Source organism: Apium graveolens, chromosome 5 (genome assembly GCF_009905375.1).
Source record: "Apium graveolens cultivar Ventura chromosome 5, ASM990537v1, whole genome shotgun sequence".
Classification (NCBI taxonomy): Eukaryota; Viridiplantae; Streptophyta; class Magnoliopsida; order Apiales; family Apiaceae; genus Apium; species Apium graveolens.
The window spans coordinates 39,998,409-40,015,125 of record NC_133651.1 but is presented as its reverse complement, the minus strand read 5'-3'; the positions used below and the strand labels follow the sequence as shown (position 1 = coordinate 40,015,125).

The window sequence follows — 16,717 nt, the reverse complement described above, 5'->3', positions numbered from 1 at the left end:
ATTAAACTGTGTGTAGAAAAACAGAGAAGCTACTACGCAAAATAAAAATTAAACCAGAGAAACTTCACTGCAGGCTCACTCATATTCTATTTGCAACTACTTAGTACTTACAGTAGATATTTGAAAGCGTTTATACATGAAATTTACACTGTTTTTAAATATAAACACGTAAACGTAAGATCTCTGCGACCATAACTACAACAAAAATAAGGCACAAGTACAGATAAACTAGCTGTGTTTCAGCTTAAGGCCAAGTGGTTCAATCCATTTCTCATCGGTAGCATGATCCATGCACCTAAACAACTCTGGATGACGCAGCACTTTAACAGAACTTCCCCCACAACTATCAGCAGCTTGTTCATTAACAGGCACCAGGGGTAATAGAAGTTATAGTTTTATATTAATAAAAATTGTCATTTTATATCTAAATTTAATTTTCTGTTATAAAAAACAATTAAATAAAAATTTCAATTTTTTTGAAAAATAATAATTAACATTTAACATTTAATAATTAATATTAATAATAATATATTAATATATTGACTCTTTCACATACATAAACAATCGTATATTCTTCTATTCTTAAATCCTGTACACAAATCCCTAATTGAATTACTTTCAAATCTCAACACTCAATCCACTTGCTCAATTGATTAACAATCTTAAGGTATTCTAAATTTATTCAACAATGATTGCATATTTCATATTTGTATTATTTTGTCCTACCCTCATTGTGAATAGTGAGTAGTCAGTAATACTTAATTAGTATAAACCACTTAAATATCAATTATGGACTAGTGATGATGTTTTCTTTGTAAATTTTACCATTTAAATATCAATATTGAATTAATGATATGAGGTTTTATTTTTGTAAATCTTATGGAAGATTATTGACATTTAAATAGAATTATTTATTATTATTTATTAAATAAATTGCTTCCGATTAATCAATCTGATTAATCACCGATTATCCTATTAAACACTGAAATCTTCCTTCACCGAACAATCTCGATTTCCGCTTTTAAAAACACTAATTCCAAATAATTAAATTATATATATATATATATTGTATATTCAAAAATATTTTAAAAGATTTTTTTAGAAAATAACATCATGCAAGAGTTTTATATTTTATAAATTAATTAAAGTAATATATTATTGTAACAAAAATAATTTGTGCAATTTTTAAAATATTAGAAAAATTATAAAATTGAAAAAAGAAGCAAATAGTGAAAATGGGTTGGGTGCGTGAAATTTGTTGGGCGTCTAAAATTTTAATAGAGCGGGACTTCAAAATTCTAAAAAAAAGTAAAAGAGGGAAATGAATTAGGGAAATATACTTTCAAGGGTTTGGACAAAGGGGCAGACGCTCTCAGTTATATTCAACAAAATCGGCGACTTTCATGTTTCGAATTAAAGTTGAAGCAGAGCAGAATACTAGGGTTCAAGGTTTTTACTGATTTCAATGGTCGGGTATGTTTATATGTATATAACTCTGTATACATTCAAGATTTTTTTGATGTGTTAAAATTTTGAAATTTCTATGAACAAGTTTTTGATGAAATTGAACATTGAGGCGGTTCCAATTGAGCTCAAGAATGTATCTATAGTTAGTGTTTACAGTTCCGCTATTGGGTTTTCAAGCACATCAATCTCATACTTTTTATTATTTATTATATAATTTTTTTACGATTAATGCTCTAATTAATCAATCCGATTAATCACCGATTATCCGATTAATCACTGAAAGGTCCCTCCACCGAACAATTCCGATTCCCGCTTTTTTAGAACACTGGTTAAAACTGACTTATGTTAAATTAATATTTTATGAAATTTTCTTCAAAAATTAAGGTCCTCTAAATAAATAAATTATTTATATTCTATAAACAATATAACATTTTATTTGGATTTATAATGAATACATTTTACTAAATTAGTATTTTAATTTATCTTTAAGATTAAATAATTTGAATAAATTAATTTATGAAATTTTCAAAGTTAAAGTATCCCAAACAGTATTCTAAAAATCCGTCGATTAACCGATTAATCGGCCGATTAATCGGAGTTTGGACGGGCCCGTATCGATTAATCGTTAATCGAGTAAAAATGCGGCTTTTTTAAAAATCGGTCAAAAGTCAGTCAGTTCGGAAAAAATCGGTCGATTCCGGTCAAAAATCGGTCGAATCGGTCAAAGATTGAAATTAATAAAAAAAAATAAAAGAAAATTTTAATTTTTTTGAAAATAATAATTAACACTAAAATTTAATAATTAATAATAATAATATATTAATATATTGACTCTTTCACATACATTAACAATCGTATATTCTTATATTCTTAAATCCTCTACACAAATCCCTAATTGAATTACTTTCAAATCTCAACACTCAATCCGTTAGCTCAATCGATTAACAATCTTAAGGTATTCTAAATTTATTCAACAATGATTGCATATTTCATATTTGTATTATTTTGTTCTACCCTCATTCAATTTATTTTAAATCTTAAGATTTGAACTAGCAGTTAGTAATTTTCTAACTACCAAGTAATGACTAGTGAGTAGTCAGTAATACTTAATTAGTATAAACCACTTAAATATCAATTATGGACTAGCGATGATATTTTTTTTGTAATTTTTACCATTTAAATATCAATATTGAATTAATGATATGAGGTTTTATTTTTTTAAATCTTATGGAAGATTATTGACATTTAAATAGAATTATTTATTATTATTTATTAAATAAATTGCTTCCGATTAATGCTCCGATTAATCAATCTGATTAATCACCGATTATCCCATTAATCACGGAAAGCTTCCTTCACCGAACAATCTCGATTTTCGCTTTTTAAAACACTGATTCCAAATAAATAAATTATATATATATATATATATATTGTATATACAAAAATATTTTAAAAGATTTATTTTTAGAAAATTACATCATGCAAGAGTTTTATATTTTATAAATTAATTAAAGTAATATATTATTGTAACAAAAATAATTTGTGCAATTTTTAAAATATTAGAAAAATTATAAAATTGAAAAAAAGAAGCAAATAGTGAAAATGGGCTGGGTGTGTGAAATTTGTTGGGCGTTTAAACTTTTAATAGAGCGGGACTTCAAAATTCTAGAAAAAATTAAAAGTGAAAATGAATTAGGGAAATATACTTTCAAGGGTTTGGGCAAAGGGGCAGACGCTCTCAGTTATATTCAACAAAATTGGTGACTTTTCATGTTTCGAATTAAAGTTGAAGCAGAGCACAACACTAGGGTTCAAGGTTTTTACTGATTTCAATGGTCGGGTATGTTTATATGTATATAACTCTGTATGCATTCAAGATTTTTGTGATGTGTTAAATTTTTGAAATTTCTATGAACAAGTTTTTGATGAAATTGAACATTCAGACGGTTCCAATTGAGTTCAAGAATGTATCTATAGTTAGTGTTTATAGTTCCGCAATTGGATTTTCAAGCACATCAATCTCATACTTTTTGTTATTTTTAAGCATACTGTATCAGCCAAGGCATGCGGCTATCTAGAAATTGCATTGGCGCGGAACTCAAGGAGATGCAAGAGAGGATAGCATGCAGACATGTATATCAAGCATCCGAAAGGTTACTTGTTATTATAATTTGTAGTTCTCTATTTACTTGTTACTTGTTATCAAGTAATTATAATGGTAATATAATATTGGCTCGAATAAAATACACCTTTTTGACGTTTGTAATTCCTTCAAATAATAAAGTCCATTGTCAATTTTTTTCGAAATAACAGAGTATCATGTTCTTGTGTACTTGATCAAATTATGACTAAATTTCAAACTCTACAAGAATGACATTTGTTGTGTATGTTCTCATAATAAATACATAATTTTTTTCCCATGTTTAAGGAAGTACCTTCTTCACTTTTTACTTTGGCTAACAGCGGGTTTGGTTTGGGGACTCTTATATTCAGCTGGGCAGCAGGAAAATGAAGTTGTTCAGGACCAGATATCAGCTCTCAGTTTTACCAGGTTAAGTTCCTCATAGTTTTTTAGTGTTACAATTTCTGATATGTATTTAATTACTTAGTGTTGCTCATGTTGTATGTGATTGGATATATGGATCCTTGCAGTTTGGCTTCCATGTTTGGTGCATGCCTTATCACTAGCCTCTCCCCTTGTACACCAAGTGTACTACCATTGACTTTAGGTTACATATATAAAAAATGGTTGATGTTCCATCTGTATACACGTGATTTCTTTCATTATTTTTCTCTCTTGACTGTTGTTGTTTATTGGTAATTTTGGTACTACACATGAGCTTTTGGTTCAGGGAAAAATAAGGTCGAGGTGAATAAGTTATTGAACTAAGATTCTGATTCATGAGATTTTCCTTAAGAAGATTGTGGAATAATTATTTTTAGGATCTTGGAATTGCTATGATGATAACCAAGGGTTTGCATATCTCTGATTTATTACCAGTTTACAAGCATTCAACTGACCAGCTAGTATGAATTAAATAAGTGAGCCTCTTTCATATCATTTTAACTGCTACATTATTTTTGAGGTTTTTAATATGATAATTTTAGCTAGTTTTAGCTGTATCTCAAACTCCTGTCTCTATAAGGTAATCTGGGATGTCGGAGCATAGAGTTTTAGCTTACTCGCTTTATTATATACTTGCATCTATTTACTTTAAAATTTTGAAAATCTTATTATCGGGTATAGAACTTTACACAACAATAATAAGCTCAAATAGGCACATGTTCCACAATTGCTTTCTCATGGCTATTGTTAGGACGAAAACACGCACTAATAATACACGCAAGTATACGCGTTCGCAAGTAATATAGAATTCTTTCTAGTTCCCAAAGAGACTGGTTTAGGTTAATTTTAGTCAATGTACTTATGCAACACTGGTATGGTTATTATTCAATGTTAAGATAAATAACAAATTGAGATTGTTTATAACTAAGAATTAACTAAGAGATTATACTAAAGAATATTAACTAAGAGATTAAAAAAGGATTGATTAATATATGACACAAACATGGGATTCTAACGTCATTACTACTTCATTCAATAGCCTTTTTGTTCTTTAACCTTAGCATGCAATGGTGATGACACTAATCAGATAACACAAAACTAGTAAATGCCAACTTTCGTTGTACGAATATCCTACTACCAGACATCCACAAAATAGATAGAAGTTGAATAGACACCAATTATATCGAGGCCCTATATGTCTATAGAATTTGACAACATAACGGTTTAACGCACAAGTTATCTATCATGATTACATAGGGCAAGTAAGATGGTTAAAATTACCTACGAATTATGCATATCAACTACATGAACCTATGCTAGCATGGCAAGTTCTAAACCCCTAAATTCACTTTCGCTTCAATAGAGATTAACATGCTATCTTATAAGTTTGCGATGCTCATAAGACGAATAAGCACAACCAATAATAGGATATCATACAATCACCACACACTAAGGCATCGAAACAATTTAACTAAAGAAATCCATATGTAAATTCACTAGAACCCCACGATAACGATTAGCCCATAATCGGACTCATCATCAACGTGGGTTCCAATGAAAGCATGGTATAACAAACGTAGTATTTATACTGAATGAATAATTAAACCAAGTACGTTACACAAGAGTATAGGTTCAAAAATAAGAAAACTAGCATCCAAGATTACAACTTAAAACAAGAATCACAAGAATAAACTAGATCCTCTTCGCCTTGGTTGAATTGTGCTATACGGTTTTCTTACGCCTTCTCCTTAAGCTCTGATACGTCTTGTTATGAAAAACGATCATAAGTTATTAATATATATGCTATAGAATTAACCAGGACTTCAAACTCACAGAATCCAAGTGGAAACAAAATTCTGCCATCCCGACCTGGCGCGACCGCGCGCTTCATCAGCGCGGACGCGCTGTCTTTCTGTAACCCTGGCGCGACCGCGCGTTAGCACAGCGCGGGCGCGCCGACTCTCTGGAAAAACTTCTACTTTTTATTTTCTTGCTGGTTTGAGTTTGCTTTTTCACCAGCAATCTTCTTGACACATTCCTAACACCATTTTAGCATCAAAATAATGCTAAATCACCTGAATCCCCGTTAGATGCCTGAAATACCAAAATACTACAAAAACACATCAAATACACAAATAACTTGAGTACAAAACGTCAATTCAAGCCTTTATAAAGCATTCTAAGTGGACATAAATGCCACTTAACACCCCCCCAAAATCTTGAACCGATGATTGTCCTCAAGCATAAACGGACTCAAAGAACAAGAAATAAAAATGCATGAATGCAACTAATATGAATGCAACGATCCCCTCAGATTAACTAAACCAACCAACAAGCAACATCTCAACAAATGTAGTTATTCGCACAAAGATCAATCAGATCCCTCAAATCAACTTACAAGCCAGAAACGTGCGTGTGTGCAAATGCTTACATATATACTATCGCAACTAGATTAATAATCATGACTCACTACTCATCAATGAAATTATAAATATAATAAAAAGCTAAACTCAAAATGACTTACAACACTTCAATTCTTATATCAGAGTTATTATATGGATTCCTGCCTTTATTGCTAATACTAAACAACACAAATATTCTTATTTGACCGTGCAATGAGTGAGTCCCACAAAAGACGACTTATACAATAATACCTATGTAGCGAGCGTTAGGTTAGTGGATCCTAGACTATAAAAGCCTTAGGTCACTAGGCACAAAGTCCCCTAGAACTTAACAACTTGAGTACTAAAGATCCCACTCGTGATCAATTATGCATAACACGTTTTTTTCTCTCTTTTTTTCTCTTTTTTTCACACGATTTCTGAATGAGTGCGTTTCGCTCCATCTCGTTCAACCCTAGACTACTCATATAAAATGAGTCGGCTACTAGCCATTTGACACCTAGCCATATTAACTAGCAATGAAATCCAATTTTTTCCAATTTTTAAATATCCATGTTATTTTATCATTAAGAGATTATCCTAAATATTGAATATAAACCTATGATTAAACCTCGACAAACAAAAAAACCATGATCATGATCTAGCCCTCAAGCAACCTATAAGACTTAGTGAAATTACAATTGTCTCTAGCATGCAAATCAACTCGATAAGACTTAACATCACTCTATACGACATCACTATACTAGCGTCAATATCAAAAATCAATCGAAAAAATCATCTAAGGGATCATGTTATAATGCAAATGCATGAACTATATGTACCAACAATAAAAATTAAAAAAACTACTACATGGCAATTATGCAACTATATGAACTAAACTAGCATGAATATGCAAACTATATGCGACTCACACATAACATATAATCCTTAACTACTACCCCCAAACTTAAAATGTTCACTGTCCTCAATGAAGGTAATAGTAAGGAATCAGGCACACCTACTCAGAATCAGGGTCATCCTCCTCAACGGGTGAAGTGTCAGGAGTGTCCGGAGGCGGGTACACAGAATCCTCACCAAATACTGGCCACTGGATATCAACTCCTATGGCTCTGAATGCATTCCTCAATGCCTGGGTAAGGTCCTGTGTAAAGCGATTATGGATGTCATGCATCGCATCCATCCTCTTCATCAAGCGCCTATACTGCGCTGAACTCATACCAACACTGCCCTGTGCTTCCTCCTGATGCTGCTGCTGCTGTGATGGACCGACCTCCTCACCCAACTCAGCTTTCCAAGCTGCTCTGCTCGCCTGAGTCATGCCATCAGCATATTCCTGAGGAGCTGGCCTTCCACCTGGCAGATGGTCATAAGAATAACCAAGTCCCTTAGGATCGGGCTTCCCACCATACCACTCCTGCATACTCAACAACGTCAAACTATCAATCAGAGCACTCGGGAGCTGCAGCTGCTCGTGTGCGGGCCAATGAACGCCAACCACCACACACAACTTCTTCACAATGGACGCATAGGGTATAGAACCCATATTACTCCCTCGCAAGAACCTCAGAACACTCTGATGAATCACCATCCCGAGATTCACATAGTCTCCCTGAAGAATCCCCCACAACAAATATGCACACTCCACAGTAACATCATGCACGTGAGAATATGGCATGATATTTGCACAAATAAAAGAATTCTATGCACGTGCAAACTTATTCATGCATGAGACAGGGACAGTGGCATACTCGTTCGTGCCCTTCTTGAACTTCCAGTGAGTCTCAGGCACACACAGGGTAGCAACTATCAAATCTAAGTTAAAATCATCCCCCGTTTTCTCATTCCAGTTTTCCTATTCTGGCCTCCTCTCGGGCTGCTCAATCACCCTCCGAATCGCCTCAGCACTATAGTCCACCGTCAATTCCCTTACCACAGTGAAACCGTTCTTCTCCGCCTTTGCATTCACGTAGAACTCGCGAACCACACTTATAGGCACCGTAACAGGCGCCTCACAAAAACTTTCCACCCCATCTCCACAATCATCTCCAACAACTTACCATCTCTCCCTGATGGCAGAAAACCTCGCTCCTTGGCTGGATTCGAAAGCAGCCTCGCATACTCCACCTCAGCCTCCGGAGTTGAAAACCTGGGCCTCACACCACCCACACTCGAAGAATCAGTGTGCTGCTGCTAACTTGGGTTCATTGTCTTTTGGGTGCCATTGAGATTGAATAAGAGAGAATAAGATATGTGTGTATAAGAAAGATTTGTGTTTGAGAATTTGAGAAGTGATGGAGAAGTTTGTGTATAAGTGTATGTATATATAGGAGATTAGGAATAGAATTAGTTATGAAAAAGAAGTGGGATTAATGAGAGTAATGGGGGTAATGAAATTGATTTGGAATAGAAATTATGGGAAGTGGAGGAGGGAAATTCGGGTAGATATTGTATTGAAGTCCCCGAAATTATGTTGCTTTCCTTCTTTTTTTCGACTGAAGGGACTCAGCGCGGCAACCCCGCCTGGCAGCGCGGGCACGCCGTGCTTCTGGATATCCAGTGCGGCCACCCCGCATGCCAGCGCGGGCGCGCACAATTACTGACTTTTCAGCGCAGCCGCCCCGCTTCTCAGCGCAGGCGCGCCGTGCTTTTGTAGTTGAACTTGAATTTTTTTTCCTGATTTTTTTTATGTTTTTCTCCTTGTTTTCTTCTTCCTCTATCTACTAATGTACAACAAACTTGGGTTGCCTCCCAAGAAGCGCTTGCTTTACGTCGTTAGCTTGACGTAGAAACTCGAGATCAAGTAGACAATAAAACGGCACTAACCACCTCACGGTTTTGAATGCTTGGCCTGGATCATTCTCAAAAATCTTCACCGCTCGATGTGAAAACACAGTTTTGATAATAAACGGCCCTGACCACCTCGACTTCAACTTTCCAGGAAAAAGACGGAGACGAGAATTGAATAACAGAACTTGTTACCCCTGCACAAATGATTTGAGCATTAGACCCCTATCGTGCCACCTCTTGACTTTCTCCTTATACATTTTGTTGTTCTCATACGCTTGAAGCCGAAACTTATCGAGTTCATTCAATTGAAGTATTCTTTTCTTATAGCTGCATCAAAATCAAGGTTCAACTTCTTCAAATCCCAATACGCTTTATGCTCTAGCTCCACAGGAAAATGACATCCCTTACCATAAACCAATTAAAATGGCGACATGCCTAGCGGAGTCTTGTAAGCTGCTCGATACGCCCAAACAGCTTCATCAAGCTTTAAAGACCAATCCTTCCTTGAAGGACACATAACTTTCTCTTGAATACGCTTGATCTCTCTGTTAGATACCTCAGCTTGACCATTCGTCTGAGGATGGTAGGCTGTAGCAATGCAATGATTCACATTATATCTTTGCATCATAGTAGTGAACTTGCGATTACAGAAATGCGATCCCTCGTCACTGATTATGACTCTTGGAGTCCCAAACCTTGTGAATATCTGCTTATGAAGAAAATTCAGCACTACCTTCGCATCATTTGTCGGTAAAGCCTTGACTTTAACCCATTTTGAGACATAATCAACCGCCAACAAGATATACTGATTATTGCAAGATGAGACAAATGGCCCCATAAAGTCAGTTCCCCAAACATCGAAAACCTCAACCTCGAGAAGCACATTAAGAGGCATCTCATCCCTCTTAGACATATTACCCACACGCTGGCAGCGATCACACTTTAAAACAAATTGATGCGCATCCTTAAAAAATATAGGCCAGAAAAATCATGCTTGAAGGATACGAGCTGCTGTCTTTTCTCAACCATAGTGGCCTTCATACACAGTCGAATGGAAATCTCGCAAGATCCCCCCTGTTTCCCTGTATGGAATACATCTCCTGATGATCTGGTCAGCTCCTTGCATAAATAAATATGGCTCATCCCACATGTACCACTTCACCTCATGAAGAAACTTCTTCCTTTGAGCAAAAGATAAGTCTGGAGACATGATATTACTCACAAGATAGTTCACGATGTTTACGAACCACTGTTCTTCTTCTTGTACCCCAAACAGATGCTCGTCGGGAAAAGACTCATTTATCAATGTCTTATCCTGTGAAGTTGCATTTGAATCTTCCAAATGAGAGAGATGATCAGTGACTTGATTCTCGATACCCTTTCTGTCCTTGATCTCTAACTCAAATTCCTGAAGTAAAAGAACCCATCGAATCAATCTAGGCTTCGAGTCCTTCTTTGAGACGAGATGGAGAATAACTGCATGATCAGTGAACACTGTCACCTTCGTCCCAAGAAAATAAGATCGAAACTTCTCAAAACCGTAGACAATGGCTAAAAGTTCTTTCTCAGTAGTAGTATAATTCAGTTGAGCACCATTGAGGGTATTACTAGCATAGTAGACCACATGAAATATTTTGTTCTTTCTCTACCCAAGAACTGCTCAAACTGCATAGTCATTTCCATCGCACATCATCTCAAAAGGTTCATCCCAATTAGGTATAGTTATGACAGGTGCCGTGATCAAACTCTTCTTTAAGATCTCAAAAGAAGCTAGGCACTCATCATCAAACGTGAATGGGACATCCTTCTCTAGAAGATTGCACAAAGGTTTAGAGATTTTTGAGAAGTCCTTAATGAAACGCCTATAGAAATCCTCATGACCAAGAAAGCTGTGGATTCCCTTAACAGAAATGGGTGGAGGAAGGTTTTCGATAACCCCCACCTTGGCTTTGTCCACCTCAAGACCTTTACTAGAGACCATGTGCCCAAGAATAATACCCTGTCACACCATAAAATGACATTTCTCCTAGTTGAGAACCAGATTGGTCTCAACACACCTTTTAAGTACGGCGACAAGATTTTGCAAGCATTCGTCAAAAGAATCACCAAACACAGAGAAATCGTCCATGAATACTTCCATATTCTGACCAATCATGTCAGAGAAGATAACCATCATACATCTCTGAAATGTGGCAGGTGCTCCACACAACCCAAAAGAAACTCTTCTAAAAGCAAAAGTTCCAAACGAACAAGTGAAAGTAGTCTTTTCCTGATCCTCTGGAGAAATGCAAATCTGATTATAACCCGAATAGCCATCTAGAAGACAATAGTACTCATGTTCAGCCAACCTGTCAAGCATCTGATCAATAAAAGAAAGAGGAAAGTGATCTTTTCTCGTGGCCTTGTTCAGCTTCCTGTAGTCCATGCAAACTCTCCACCCCATGACTGTTTGATTAGGAATGAGCTCATTCTTCTCATTAACAACAACCGTGATACCTCCTTTCTTCGGCACATACTAAACTGGGCTCACCCAAGAACTCTCAGAAATGGGATAGATGATCCCTGTATCTAGCCATTTGAGGATTTCTTTCTTCACAACTTTTTTCATGATCAGATTAAGCCTTCTCTGTTGTTCAATAGTAGGCTTGCTACCTTTCTTTAGCAGAATTTTATGCGTACAATAAGAAGGGCTGATTCCCTTGATATCTGTTATAGTTCAACCAATTGTCGACTTGAACTCTCTTAGAATTCTTAAGAGTTTTTCCTCATCACTACCTGAAAGGTCAGATGCAATAATAACAGGCAAAGTAGATGCATCACCTAAAAAAGCATACCTTAAGTGTTTAGGCAATGGTTTAAGCTCAAGTGTAGGAGCTTCCTCAATAGATGGCTTGAGACGCTTCAGAGATTTGTTTAGCTCCTCCATTCTAAGAGATTCAAAAGGCATATCCAGCCTTCTCTTCCAGGGAGAAGCATTCAGATACTATAACTATTCATCACCTTCATCATCTTCACTATCTGAATTCCCCAACAAGGCCTTCTCTAAGGCATCAGACCTTAACATTTGATCAAGTTCTGAAGTAACCACAGAATCGACCAACTCCACTTTTAAGCACTCCTCGTTCTCAGTCGGGAATTTCATGGCATTAAAAATATTAAACATCACATCCTAATCCAGCACTAGCATAGTAAGCTCACCCTTCTGCTCATCAATCAAGGTTCGGCCATTCACTAAGAAAGGTCTTCCCAAGATTATGAGAATCTTCTTATCCTCCTCGAAATCAAGAATTACAAAATCAGCAGAAAATATGAGTTTATCAACCTTGACCAAGACATTCTCCACAATGCCGCGTGGATATGTAATAGATCGATCGACCATCTGCAAGGTCATATAAGTAGACTTTGGATCAGGTAAGTCCAACTTCTTGAAGATTGACAAGGGCATCAAATTAATGCTAGCTCCCAAGTCACATAAGCATTTGTCAAATGACACTTTTCCAATGGTACAAGGAATAGTGAAGCTTCCAGGATCTTTAAGCTTCGGAGGCAACTTTTGTTGCAGCACAGCGCTGCATTCCTCCATAAGAGCAACTGCCTCTAAGTCATCAAGCTTCACTTTCTGAGAGAGAATACCTTTCATAAACTTTGCATAACTAGGCATTTGTTCAAGAGCTTCAGTGAAAGGTATGTTGATATGAAGTTTCTTAAACACCTTTAGAAACTTCTCAAACTGCTTATCCAGCTTTTTCTTCTGCAGCCTCTTAGGAAAAAGAGGTGGAGGATAGATCTGTTTCTCCCCTGTATTACCCTCAGGAGGAGTGTGTTCGACAATAGTCTTCTTGGCTTCCACTTCTGCTTCCTTCTGTACTTCTTCTTCAGCCACAGCTTCTTCTTCCGAAACTTGAGATTTTTCAGAATTTGCAACCTTCCCAAACCTCAATGTAATTGCCTTCACCTGCTCCTTAGCTTGCCTCTTTCCTGGCACTTTAATGTCACTAGGGAGTGTACCAGGTTGACGATTTAGCAAGGCATTGGCAATTTGCCCAATTTGATTCTTCAAGGTCTTGATAGACACCGCTTGGCTCTTGCACATGAGCCTCAACTGCTCCAATTCAGATTTTTCATTAGATTGTTGCAGCTGGAGTTGTTATCTTGGTGCATATTGCGGTTGTTGAAAACCAGGAGGATTGTATTGCATTGCTGCATACTGCTGATAAGGCTACTGGACCGCATTCTAAGTAATTGCTCCAGCTAAAGTTAGGATGATTGCGGTTCTTGGGATGGTAGGTGGCTGGAATAGGCTGCTGCGACCTCTGAAAGTTGCTCGCAAACTGAGCTGATTCACTAGAAATAACACACTGCTCCATCTCATGGGCACCAGCACAAAGCTCACAGACACTAGTGATCTGATTAACTCCATAATTAGTCAAAAAATCCACCTTCATCGTCAAAGCCTTAAGCTGAGCAGCTATAACAGTAGCTGAATCCACTTCCAGAATTCCTGCTACCTTGCCCTGAGGTAGTCTCTGAGTTGAGTTCTGGTATTCATTGGCAGCCATCAATTCAATCAATTCATAAGCTTCATTGTAGCTTTTAGCCCACAAGGCTCCTCCTGATGCTGCATCAAGCATGGGTCTAGAAGTAGCACCCAATCTATTAAAAAAGCAGTTAATGATCATCCAGTCAGGCATCCTATGGTGAGGACACTTTCTAAGCATCTCTTTGTAGCGATCCCAAGCCTCACATAAAGATTCTCCAGATTGCTGAGCAAATTGAGTAAGTGCGTTTCTGATTGCAGTATTTTTCGCCATAGGAAAGAATTTAGTTAGGAACTTTTGAGCAAGATCCTCCCATTTGGTGATAGACCCTGGTGGTAGAGAATGTAACCAGCACTTAGCTTTATCCCGCAGAGAGAATGAGAAAAGCCTCAACTTAATAGCATCTTCAGAAACTCCATTGAACTTGAATGTGTCGCATATCTCGATGAAATCTGTAATGTGCATGTTGGGGTCTTCTTTCGGAGAACCCCCAAACTGAACTAAGTTCTGTATCATCTGAATCGTGCTCGACTTGATCTCAAAGGTGTTAGCCGAGATGGCTGGTCGGACAATGCTAGACTGAATATCATTGATCTTCAGTTGAGAGTAATCCATCAAAGCCTTCGTATTCGCTTCTGGTTCTCCCATTGAAATAAAAGCTTCGTCTTCAAGTTTCTCCTCGACAAGAACTTCTTCAAAAACTTCTTTAGCTACTACAACTTCTTCCTCAGCTTGATCCAGTGTTTTCTTACGAGACCGAGAACGCGTATGCATACACGCTCTCTAGAGTACCTGAAACACGTCAAGAAAATAAGTAAGTAACATGTCCGAGTCAATGAACTTTAACGACCACTGATGAAAACACATAAACTAAAACTTAACACCGAGTCCCCAGCAGCGGCGCCAAAAACTTGTTAGGACGAAAATACGCGCTAATAATACACGCAAGTATATGCGTTCGCAAGTAATATAGAATTCTTTCTAGTTCATTTCCACAGAGACTGGTTTAGGTTAATTTTAATCAATGTACTTACTGGTATGGTTATTATTCAATGCTAAGACGAATAACAAATTGAGATTGTTTATAACTAAGAATTAACTAAGAGATTATACTAAAGAATATTAACTAAAAGATTAAAAAGGTGTTGAGTGGCATTTATGACACTTTATAATGCTCTATTAAGCTTTGAATTGATGTGTTTGTACTCAAGTTGTTAAGTATTTTAACGTGTTTTCTATTGTTTTTGCATTTCAGGCATTATCTAGGTAATCAGGTCAATTAGCATTATTTTGGTGCTAATTTGATGTCAAGGTGGTGTTGGAACAAAAGCTCGTGGAAAGCCAGCTCGAAGCAGTAAAGAAAAGAAGAAATCAGAAGTTTTTTCCAGAAGTACGGCGCGCCCGCGCTGGTCAAGCGTGCGGCCGCGCCAAGTTGTCAGAGAGGCAGCACGGTCGCGCGCTTGACCAGCGCGCGACCGCGCCGGCTCGGGATTGCAAAATCCTGATTCTATTTTAAGTACGATTGGAGGACTTCTATCTTGCATGGGCATCTATATATATTCAAATATAGGACGTTTTCAAGAGAGAGACGTACCAGAGCGCAAGGAGAGCCATAAGAAGACCGTTTTAGCACGATTCAATGAAGATGAAGAAGATCTTGTTTTTACTTGTGAATCTTTGTGCTAAGTTGTAACTTGGATGCTAGTTTTATTATTCGTGAACCTTACTCTTGTTTCGTACTTGGTTTTATTCAGTATAAAGACTACGTTTATTATACCATGCTTTCATCGGAACCCACGGTGATGATGAGCCCGATTATGGGCTAATCGTTATCGTGGGGTTCTAGCGGATTTATTTATGGATTTATTTAGTTATATTATTTTGATGCCTTAGTGTGTGGTGATTGTATGATAACCTAGTATTGGTTGTGCTTATTCGTCTTATAAGAGTCGTGAACTTATAAGATAACATGTTAATCTTTAATGAAGCGACAGTGAATTTAAGGTTTTAGGACTTGCCATGCTAGCATAGGTTCATGTGTTATTGTTATGCATGATTCATAGGTAATTTTAACCATCTTACTTGCCCTGTGTAATCATGATAGATAACTTGTGCTTTAAACCTTTATATTGTCAAATTCTATAGACCTATAGGGTCTCAATATAATTGGTGTCTATTCAGCTTCTATCTCTTTTGTGGATTTCTGGTAGTATGTTATTCGTGCAATGAAAGTTGGCATTTAGCAGTTTCGTGTTATCTGATTAGTGTCATCACCATTGCATGAATGAAGTATTTAATGAAGCTAGAATCCCATGTTTGTCTCATATAATATACAACTCTCTTACTCTCTTAGTTATAATTGTTAGTTTAATTCATAGTTGTAATCAAACCCAAATTGTTATCATCTTAGCATTGGATAATAACCATATCATCGGTGCATAAGTGCATAAATTACATAGTTAACCAAAGCCATTCTCTGTGTGAACGAACTAGAAACAATTCTATATTACTTGCGAACACGTATACTTGCGTAAATTATTAGCGTGTGATTAGCCCTAACAAGTTTTTGGCGCCGCTGCTGGGGCAATAAATTCTTTTGTTCAACTCTCGTCTCCGTCTTTTTCTTGGAAAGTTGAAGTCAAGATGGTCAGGGCCGTTTGTTGTCAAAACTGTGTTTCCACATGGAGCGGTGGAGATTTTTAAGAATGATCTGGGCCAAACATTCAAGGTAAATGGTCGGAGGTTGAAGCATTACTATGGTGACATGGCAAACCGCGAGGTGGTTAGTGCCATTTTATTGTCCGTTTGATCTTGATTTTCTACGTCAAGCTAACGACGTAAAGCAAGCGCTTCTTGGGAGGCAACCCAAGTTTGTTGTACAGTAGTAAGTAGAGGAAGCAATAAGAAAAGAGAAAATCACAAAAAAAATCAGAAAATGTGAAAAATTCAGGGCCAAC

The 16,717-nt window shown here is 36.7% G+C and overlaps 1 non-coding gene across 1 annotated transcript; it reads left to right on the top strand.

The window, feature by feature from the left end:
• Nucleotides 1-13,911: 13,911 nt before the first annotated feature.
• On the top strand, nt 13,912-14,016 carry LOC141662246 (small nucleolar RNA R71). The gene has a single exon (XR_012550369.1). It is a non-coding gene; the product is annotated as a small nucleolar RNA R71 (small nucleolar RNA).
• Nucleotides 14,017-16,717: the final 2,701 nt, after the last annotated feature.